Source organism: Alligator sinensis, unplaced genomic scaffold, assembly GCF_000455745.1.
Source record: "Alligator sinensis unplaced genomic scaffold, ASM45574v1 scaffold1626_1, whole genome shotgun sequence".
NCBI lineage: Eukaryota > Metazoa > Chordata > Crocodylia > Alligatoridae > Alligator > Alligator sinensis.
Window position 1 is genome coordinate 142,483 of NW_005842437.1, and position 10,238 is coordinate 152,720.

Sequence of the window (10,238 nt, forward strand, 5' to 3'; positions counted from 1 at the left end):
TCGGCCCCGGGTCGCCGCTGCGCCTGCGCCCCGCGCCACTTCCGCTTCCGTTCCGCCGCGCCCGCCAATCACCTTCGGGCCTTAGCCGGAAGTCCCGCCCGCGCCGCCTCCGGCTGGGCCTGCCCCCGCCCCTAGGGGGCGCTACGGAAAGGCGGAGGGCGCTCGGGCTCCGGGGGGCGTGTGACGTGGCTCGGGGGATCGTGATGCTGTCAGAGGGCCGCTGGATGCCAGAGGGCCCTGGGATGCTGTCACTGCGAAGTGATGGCGTCACTGCGAAGTGATGGCGTCACTGCGAAGCCACAATGTCATTGTGGAGCGATGATGTCATTGTGAGACCCTGATGTGACTGTGAAGCCATGGTGTCACTGCAAAGCCATGGTGTGACTGTGAAGCCATGATGTCACTGTGAAGCGACGATGTCACTGCAAAGCGATGATGTCAATGTGAAGCAGTCATGCCACTGTGAAACAATGATGTCACTGCGAAGCCATGATGCGTGCGGCAACATGCGGACCGAATCGAAGGCGGCGGTTGGTGGCTTTCGAATCCCCTGTCATGATACCGGGCCCAGCCGCGAGGCCGAGTCCGCCCCTCTCGACGCCACGTCCCTGCTACGCGTGGCGCTTTTGATGAGCCCGCGGCCGTGCCCTGCTTCGCACCAGGTCGCCGCCGTGGTCGTGACTCCTCCTCTCCAGCTGAGCGGGCGGGCGCCATCCCGCGGCGGGGGGGCCAGGGGGACATGTCCAGGCAGCCCGACCGCCGGGGCTTTCTTGAGACGTTTCTTGCAACACGACGGCCCGCAGCTTCGTCGTGCGCCAGCACCGTCACCTCGTGTGATCACCGTGCGTCGCGGCATCTAATAATTCATCACGGTCGAGGCGCTCGGCGGCGCCGGGCTGCGCGCATTGCTTGGCCTGCCTCTCGAACCCGCTGCGCATCATTTGGCATCGGGGAGCATCGGGTTTCTCATGGATTTACTGGAAGAAACGAATCCTCTAAGGGTAAGTCGCTGGCTATGAAAAAATACCCACCGGAGAACTACCTGGGTAGCAAAAAGGATCGTTGAAAGCCAGATCTGTATACACTGCCGGGTGTTTATGAAACCAGATTTTACCTTTGCTTATCTCTAGTACTTACAACATCCATTTAAGATGAAAAATGGCATTTCTCAGCCTGCTGCTTTTGCTCTTGTGTGCGGCAAACGCGGATCTTTCCGTCCGCATTTCTGACGGTCTGAAACGTAGTCGGCTCGGTTTGCTGACATCCGTTTCCAAGCATGTACAGCTCTGATTGTATCAGCACAGTCCTGAGAAAAGGATGTCGTAGTTTAGCCGCCGAGTAGCCCGCAGGGGGTGCCAACACCTCAGTTTTGTTGGCCTTACACAGATGTGCCAAGTCTCCAAATGTGGTTATCCAACCCCATTGGTCATTGGATGTGTATTTAAAAGAGCTGAGCACCCAGCAGCTGTTGCTGACTTCAGTGGGTGCTGGTGGGAGCCCCTCATTTCTCCAGATACGACCACCGACTCTATATTGAGGTACCCTGTCCCAGTCCTGTTCTACCAAAGTCCACGGTCCCAATTCATGCCAGATTCTGGCTGTGTGAGGTGGACACCAGTCCCGTGGCCACTGACTTCAGACCCACCAAACTCATTACACACACAGCTCACCATCAGGTGGGAATGAACGACTGTTTATTTCATCCGGATCTGAGTCGGGTACGCGAAGACGAGCAGCGCACTACCCTGTCACCAGCCCCCGGAGATATTCAGTCCCTACCCAGGCCAGTTGTACAGGAGGATCATACTGACCTCAGTTAACTGGTGACACAAATGTTTTCCCGATATGAGGCCTGATTTTTGTTCTCTCGCCAGCTGAATCACTCCACTCTCATTCATTTCATGCAGCGCTGTAGCCATTTTAAGAGGTTTATTCTGTTAATCCGCCGGCTCACATGTTATCTTTTAAAGAGGGATTCAGGTCATTTTATCCCTTTTAAAGCCTTGAGGATTCCCACATGCTTAAGAACATCTTTGCGGCACAGTTGTGAGCTTCCTTCTGCCCGAGCAGGTTTAGGAAACGCTCGGTGTCATTTCTGACAGGTGCCATTTCTGCCATCACTGTGGACGGGTGTGACATACTCTTACCCTCCTCCCCCAGAAAGCAAGCAGATGGCCCAGTTCAGCTTCAGAACCCCCATTTGGGAATATTGCATACTCTGAGTAACGTTTTACAAAGCACCTCACGCACCAAGAAGCCTACATGCTGCTGTCCTGAATCAAGAGCTTAAAAAAATTCTACCCGTTCTGAATAGGGGTGATATTGAGGTCACCAAAGATAAAATCCTCCAGTTCAGAGGATGTGTCCTTGCCCTGTGGTTAGAAGGAGGTTTTTTTATGACAGTGGGGACTGCCTTTGGAACTGCAGCCACAGGCTGGAATAGACTGTCTACAAGGAAACTATGATACAAGTGTAGAGAAACAAATGAGTATGAGACAGAAAAGAGGAGTATAAATATTAGAGGCAATAAATATCATAAAGCCCTGCAGGGGAAAATTGATCCTGGGACAAACGGCCCGAAACTTAGCAAAGGGAACTGTCATCAGGAGCTAGTGGGGTTCAGGAGAGTGTCAGGGGCGTCCAGAGATTTTTACCTTTAGGTTGGTGTTTTCAGCCCACCTGTGGCCAGGAGAAATTTCAGATGGTCACACATTCTTGATTGTTGAGTAGCACGGAGACCTGCCCACTAAGAACCGGACTGAGACTACTGTCTCTTATATATATGTCACACTCAGGGCCATGAGACTGACATGTAATAAGTGCTGAATGTTCTGGCTGATGCCTGTGTCAGACATGAGAAAATGGCACATAGGCAGCAGAGATGGTGCATAAACTGCACCCACTCATCCAAATACCATTTTCATGTGGGGCCACCTGAGAGTGGGAATTCCCTGAGGTAGGGACCTTTGAGAACTGAAGCTGAAGCTGGGAAAGAAGAAAGACCAAAGTAGCTCATGTGATTTTCTGAACCTGCAAACCACAATCTGGTGAAAATCCTGCAGAGAGAAGCCAGGCAGATCTCTGCACGCTAATAGCATCATGGAAGACTTAAGTGATACTTGATCATAGAAATTCTGAGTCTTAATATGAGGTAAAGAGGAACTGTGTTTGTTTAAAATAAACAGGCTCCAGACCATTTCAAATCCTGGTCTTCTCTGCTGCTTGTTGTGTAATGTCCCTCATTTGGGGGTACTTGAGATACATGCAGCCCACAGGGGTGGGGGCCTTTAGGTTCTTTAGTGACTCAAATCAGGCTGAGTGACAATTTAAATGCCTGGGAGCCTTTGGCCAGGGAATTTGTCTGTGATCTGATCACAGTCTGACTTTCATGGGATAGTGGGGCAGCGGAAAGTCACAGACCTTTACCCTTGAATGATTTAGTGTATTACAAAATTGATTCCAGAAGATCAAATTAAATTGCACAGTACATCACGTCAAAGGACATTCAGGAGACCGAGATGCTGATCAGGTATGTTTTGTGCCTCGTTATTGGAGTGTCCCGATTTGTTCAGGTCTGATGGGCTGGGGGAGACGAATTCATTAATTGTCTGGTTTTGCTGCCTGGACCTGGGCTCTGGGCAGCGTATGAAGAACGCAGCCATGACGGGAGGTTCAAAGAAGGGATCAGGTAAATACTCCTTTGCAGCTTGTGTTGTGGAGCTTCCCTTCACGTTTCCAACAACAATTAACTCTCACTCCATATGGCAAGCCTTACCCACAGACGCACAAAGAAGTCTGGTTGAAGATTAATCATTATTAAATAAAGTTGGTATCAGAAGCAATCAGCTGCTTTTTATTTTTTTTTAAGCATGTCATCAGTACACCTGCCTCTTGTTTTATGGGGAGATGTGGCTGGAGCGTTGCCGTGGGCAACAGCTAGACCACTTGAGGTTAATTCAGCAGTTTCCCTGGGCAACCTTGATAACAAACTTCTCTGGAACATCTTTAATGAATGAAAGACGCAGATAAATGAAAATTGATCCATGCAAAACTACTAATTAATGATGAGGTCAGACCCCTTGTGTCTGCATATCATGACCCAGGGGCAAGGACTTTGGTCCGTGGATAGAAGGTTTGAGTTTTATTTGACTCAAAACTTCATGATTTTGCATCATTTAACTCTTGCATCTGAATTCAGTCCTCGCATGTTCCTTTGGAGAAGTGGAGGGGCCTGGCATATCCCTTTGGAGAAGTGGAGGGGCCTGGCATATCCCTTTGGAGAAGTGGAGGGGCCTGGCATATGCCACATTTTTGAAACTCAAGGTGTTTAGTTCGCCCAAGAATTTTATATAGGACCGGGGCTTTGTGGATTATCCCTTGGCCACCTAAACACTGAGGTCAAATTTATTGCAGAGACCATTGTTTTAGGGTGACCCGAGTGACAGCGACCCCTGGGCTGCAGGCAGCCTTCAAGTCCTAGTGATAGCAAGCGCTGTCTCCCTGGTCAGCGCACTGTCCTGGTACACGTCTCTGGCAAGTCCCTTTTCCAAAGTTCTTCAACAAAGGTCCTTGTGACTTGGGTGCGAGGAGAAGAGCAGGAAGGGCCCGCGGGGTAAAAATCACTAAAGAGAGAGAGAGAAAACATTCACAGCTTGTCCTTCCACTGCCTGGCTGCTGCAAGCTGTGCAGAGGGAATGTGAAATGCCACCAGGTCTTGTATCATTGCAAATGACGAGGCAGGGCTTGGGGCAGTGGAGACTCAGGATCCGAGGTTTTCTCATCGTTTCTGGATTTTGATGTCAGTCGCCACAGTTAAACGTGGATTCATGTAGCAGCTTTTAGGGTGGAAGCAACAGGATTGTTGGTCTGTAAAGCAACCGTGAGCAATATCCCTCAGCTTCAGCTCTGACATGCATTACACTTCCTCGGGCTTTTTGATCTGTTCTCTCAGCCCCACCATTAGTTTCCATCACCCTCCTTTAGAGGCTTTTTTCTGCCATAGCGGGACTCTGCTCTCCATCCTCTGTTTTTACTAGCCGGTAGCAACAGCAAGATCAAACAGAAGCAAGTAATTGCAACACTTGGCTGCCGCACTTTGCCCTGACTGCCTCACATGGACTTTTTGGAGCGTGCTGTTGTGCAGTGCTCTGGGATACAGGAAGTGGTGGGATGTTCCCCCAGTTCTGGCTAACTGTACCTCAGCTGTTCCAGTCCCTGGCGTTTCTTGGATAGACTGCCATGCCAAATGGGTCTGATATTTTGTGATGCATCTAAATGAAGGTAATAGTGAGGCCGGTAACCACATCAGGCCTTGTCTCCTGTGTTTGGTCTCCCTAAAGCAGCTAGCCCTGAACCTCCAGCTTTCCCGCAAAGCTGGAAATCCAACTCCCAGGATGCCACGCATTTAAAAGACAGTTGTAGAACTTTTAAAAAAGCTAAAAATTGCATTCTTTTGTTTGCCCTGCAAAAAAGAACAAAGCAGCTCTACAGATAAATAAAGGAAAAGCCCAGCCTAACACTTGAGAAGAGAATAGTTGAAGATTGAGCTGAAATTTGGGGAAAGGAAATGAGAACAGATAAAAAGGGCTGTAATTAATACTCCTTGTCTTTGAAGTGCAAATTGCAATGTACACATTTGCTTGGCACTGACTGCCTCTAAGTCAATGAACTCTGTAGGTTACTGATTACTATGAAATGGTTTTAATTCACTCTCTCCTGCACTCTTTTCCACATGTTCTTGCGAACGCACCCCACGGTGGCTGGGTTGGATTTGGGGAGACTCGACAGAGCTGGGTGAGAGGGGGCGCTGCAGACGGAGCGAGGCACATGGGTGGGTAGATCCTAGGTGGGAGGTGCCGGGCTGCTGAGCTGAGGTGCGTTGGCAGAACAGCGTGAGAGTGTAACGTGTCCTGTTGCCCGGCTAGATTTTCATTTGCCATGAGAGGCCCTGGTTTGGAGCAGGGAGGGAACGGGTGATTTGCATGTATGCATTTTAAAGTGAAAATGGAAGTGCAAAGAATCCAGCCGTCTCCTGGTGAAGAGAAAACTTCTACCACGGTGAAATCACCAACATCAATACTCTGTAGCACTCAGTGTTTTCTCTCAGCCTGGGCTGACAGGGAGAGGGCAGTCACACACTGCCATATTGCATCCGTGGGCCATCCTGAGCCTTCCCTGCTGCACTTTCCTTCCCTGATTTGCAGATGCCCCAGAAGCAGGGAGGAAACAGGAATGAAACTCCTGACTTCCAGCAGGAAGCAAGACTTTGTTGTAATTAAAGGAAATCAAACACAGATATGTAAACACACAAAAAAATATCCAGGAAGATAGACATTTTGTGTCACTTGGCAGCAACATCCAGATTTGAGCATGGAAATGATTCTCACTTTACAGGCTTCGTGCCCAGGGATGTGGGAGAGCAATTCTGCTGTGAGCTGTCAGCTTTCTAGTTTAAGCTTCCCTCCTAGTAGTGACTACAGCATGAGTCAGTGATTCTTCTGACAAATAATTGTTGCAAATGAGCTTGTTGTGGTTTAAGTAAGGAGGGGGAGAGGAAGAAAAAGAGGGAGATTGAGCTATCAGGGAATAATATGGGTTCTTCCATTGGCTGGACAGCATGTCCATCGAAAGCTGCAGCTCGTGTGGCCTCTGGGCGCGATGCGAACCAAGGTTCTTCTCAAATCCCGAAGCAGAGCAGCGTGCTGGAGCCTACAGGGAGATAGATGGAGGGATTCTGGGGGTCAAAGGTGTGCCCTGATGTGGTGGCTCTAAGCTCGAGGCAGGAGATGTTGCTTGCTCCTTGTCTTGTTGGTTTTGCTGTCATTGTGCAGCCTCTCAAGGGGGTTTCTGGAGTGCTGGAATCTGCTCGTAGCTTGTGGCCAGGCTGTGGCATCTGCCAGCAACCTCAGCCTGGTTCTTTTCTTCAGACTTTCTACGGTTGTTTTTTTTTCACCCAGTGCATAGGAAGTTGCTGAGCTCTGTGTGGTCTCCTCTCTAACTCTCAGTTTTTTTCTCAGTTCTCTGTAATGGTGTCTTCTGATTACCCAAACCCCAGTGTTTCTTATCAGGCTCAGACCAGCATGTTTCATTTCAGTGTTCCTCCCTGATGTACCTTGGCCCACTATCAACTTTATTGCAGGGCTGAATGGGACATGTCGTATTCCTTGAGTGTCACGGGACCATCAATCCTAATTTGCCAATGCAAGAGTTGTTACTCCGGGAACCTCAAGGCTGTGCCCCCTTGCTTTTTCGCTCTCCCTGCCCCCAAACATAGAAGTCCTCCTTTCTCTAGCGCAGCCACCACTAGACACCAGGTAAGAGTTTCTTTGTCTGGGCGCATGACTAGAAGTGGCTGCAAAAAAGACAAAAAAGCCCACATGGTCTGATCGTTTCAGACTACCCCCCCCGCGGTATGTATTGGACCGAGCACTTCTGAAAAAATGGGTGACTAAGTAATGCAGAAGAGCGAGGTTTTCCACATCCTAAACCCGTGTTCATTGGCACATGCTTACTTTCAGATCCGGAGAGCACTATGATTGCAACAGTTTCAGAATGAAAGGCATCGAGAGAAACCCATGAGACGCTGAGAAGTAACGAGGAGAGCTGTGGTTCAGGAGTAAATGGCAGGGTTGCAATGGTACTAGTCATAAAAACAAAACCTCCCATAAGCCAGACGGAAAACTGCATGTCGTGAAGCATCGTATGCCGGGAAGTGTAGGAGTGGGGCACAAAGTGTGAGAGAGGTTCTGTGGACGCTCCTGGATCTGGTTTTCTTTTTTCCAGTAAGACTCCACTGCAGCGGCCTCTCAGCGCTTGAGAAACATCCCAGTGCTGAAGCCAGTTACTATGATCCCTCACCACTTCTGCTTCCCAGCAGGGGTTGCCATGGCCAGAGCTTCAGGATGTCGTCTAGTAATTAAAAACCGTGTTTCAGAATTGGGAACGTTGGGATGAACCTTGGGTAGTGAGCGCTCACTGAGCAGCTTGAATAATCTGCTAAATCTCATTACAACTGTGGTGGGAAGTCTGAATCACTAATAATGAGCTAAATCACTGCTGCACTCAAACACTGGGCTTCTGCTGAGCTGAACCCACCCACACTCTCACTGATGTGGACAGGAGAAGCGTTTGGTAACCGGCATTTTCATGACAGGCTGGAGAAACTATCCCAATAAAACCTGACTCCTTCCCCATGATGCTCGGGAGCCTTTGAAGCCAAGGGAAAGTCTGGCTTTGTGGTTTGGACAAGAACTTTGTAGGACAGAGTTTCTGGAACAAAGTGTGGTCAGTGCTGGCATATGGGTCAGGAGGAGGAAATGACCGAAAAGGAGAAGCCTTTCCTTGAATGTTCAATGTCGTTTGACCTTGTGAGAGATTTATCTTCTAATTAAGTGGTGGCTGGTGCCCGGCATGAGGAATATGGGAGCTGCAACCAGTTGTGCTTTGCCAGCTGGGGTCACTGCAGTCAAAAGCTTTTCCTCAGGCAGCTTTAAAGGAGATGGGGAGAAACTTTTTCTTTCCCATAAACACTTCAGAGGGCAAAAAGCAAAACAGTCATGTTTTTACCTATTGTCATATGCAGGGATCCTGGTTTTCTCTGCTTTAAAAAAATCCCCGATTTTCAGTTAAAAGAAGTAACCCCCAAGCCATATTTTTCTGTGATTTAAATGAAACACCACTAACCTATCTATCTATCTATCTATCTATCTATCTAATGGGTCTCTCTCTCTCTATAGATAGATAGATAGATACAGCTAAAAAACCAGATCTATATCAATATAGATCTAGAGATATCTGGATAGATAGATAGATAGATAGATAGACAGACAGATACATAGATAGTTCTAGCTATATAGTGATGTTTCATTTTAACCATGGAAAAATGGGGATTGGGTTTTTTAACTGAAAATTGGGGATTTTTTTAAAGCAGAGAAATCCAGGATCCCAGGACTCATGTCATTAATGCCAGGGGCAGGTAGTGCAGAGCGTGGCTCAGAAGCCTCTTCTAGTGTCCTGCTGTCGGAGGAGAGGGTGAAGCAAGCAACCTGTGCCTGGAAACAGGATTTCCTGCCTGCTCTTGTTGCTGTTTGGTACATTGACAAACCTCTGCTTTCAGAATAAACAGCCAGAGCACAGACCCCTGGACAAGGGTCGGTTTCCTTGAAGAAGGGGAGGGCAAGCATCCCGGCTCCATGGTTGGCAGCCTGTGCTCCACGGACGCTGCAAGCCTGCGCTCACGGACTACAATCTCTATATAGATCGCGATAGGTTAGTGGTGTTTCGTTTAAATCACGGAAAAACGTGGATTGGGAGTTCCTTTGTTTTTTAACAAAAAATTGGGGATTTTTTTTTTTTAATTGGTGAAAACCCAGATCCCTGGTGGTATCTTTTATTAAATAAAGAGACTGCTCTAACTTTTATCTGAGCCCAATTTGCACAAAGTGAACTTTTCCAAGCGGGACATCCAACAACATGTTCAGCTGTCCTGCGAAATATGAATTTGCATTTCCACCTAGGAGAAATCTGACAACCTTTGCACTCTCCTGTGGCTGAGGGAGGGTGCGTGGGTCCGAAAACCCAAGACTTTGGGGCTGGGTTTTTTTGCAAAATCTTGTTGGTCCAATAATGGGGATGTGGGTTTTTGCTGATTTAAAAAAAAAAATCCCCAATTTTAGGTTAAAACAAAGTAACCCCAAATGCACATTTTTATGTGATTTACATGAAACACCACTAATATATCTATATAGATATAGATACATCTATATAGCTATTTATATCTATGTGTATATTAGTGGTATTTCATATAAATCACAGAAAAAATGTACATCTCTCTCTCACTCTAGCTATATATGGATATATATCTGTATCTGTAGATATATCGATATACCTAGATACATATCTGCCCCCCACCAGGTGCCTGTGGATGTATCTAGATATATCGGTCTGTCTCTCTCTATAGATATATCTCTCTCTATATACACACATCTAGGTATATCTACATATGGATCTCTGCATGGAGAGAGAACTATCTATATATAGCTATGCACAGATATATGTATATAGATATATATAGATATACAGATACCTTTCTATATCGCTATAGAGATACACACACACACACACACATATATATAGATATATATAGTGATGTTTCATTTTAATCATGACAAATGTGGCTTTGGGGGTTACTTTATTTTAACCGACACCTGGGGATTTCTTTGAACCGGAGAACCCCGCGC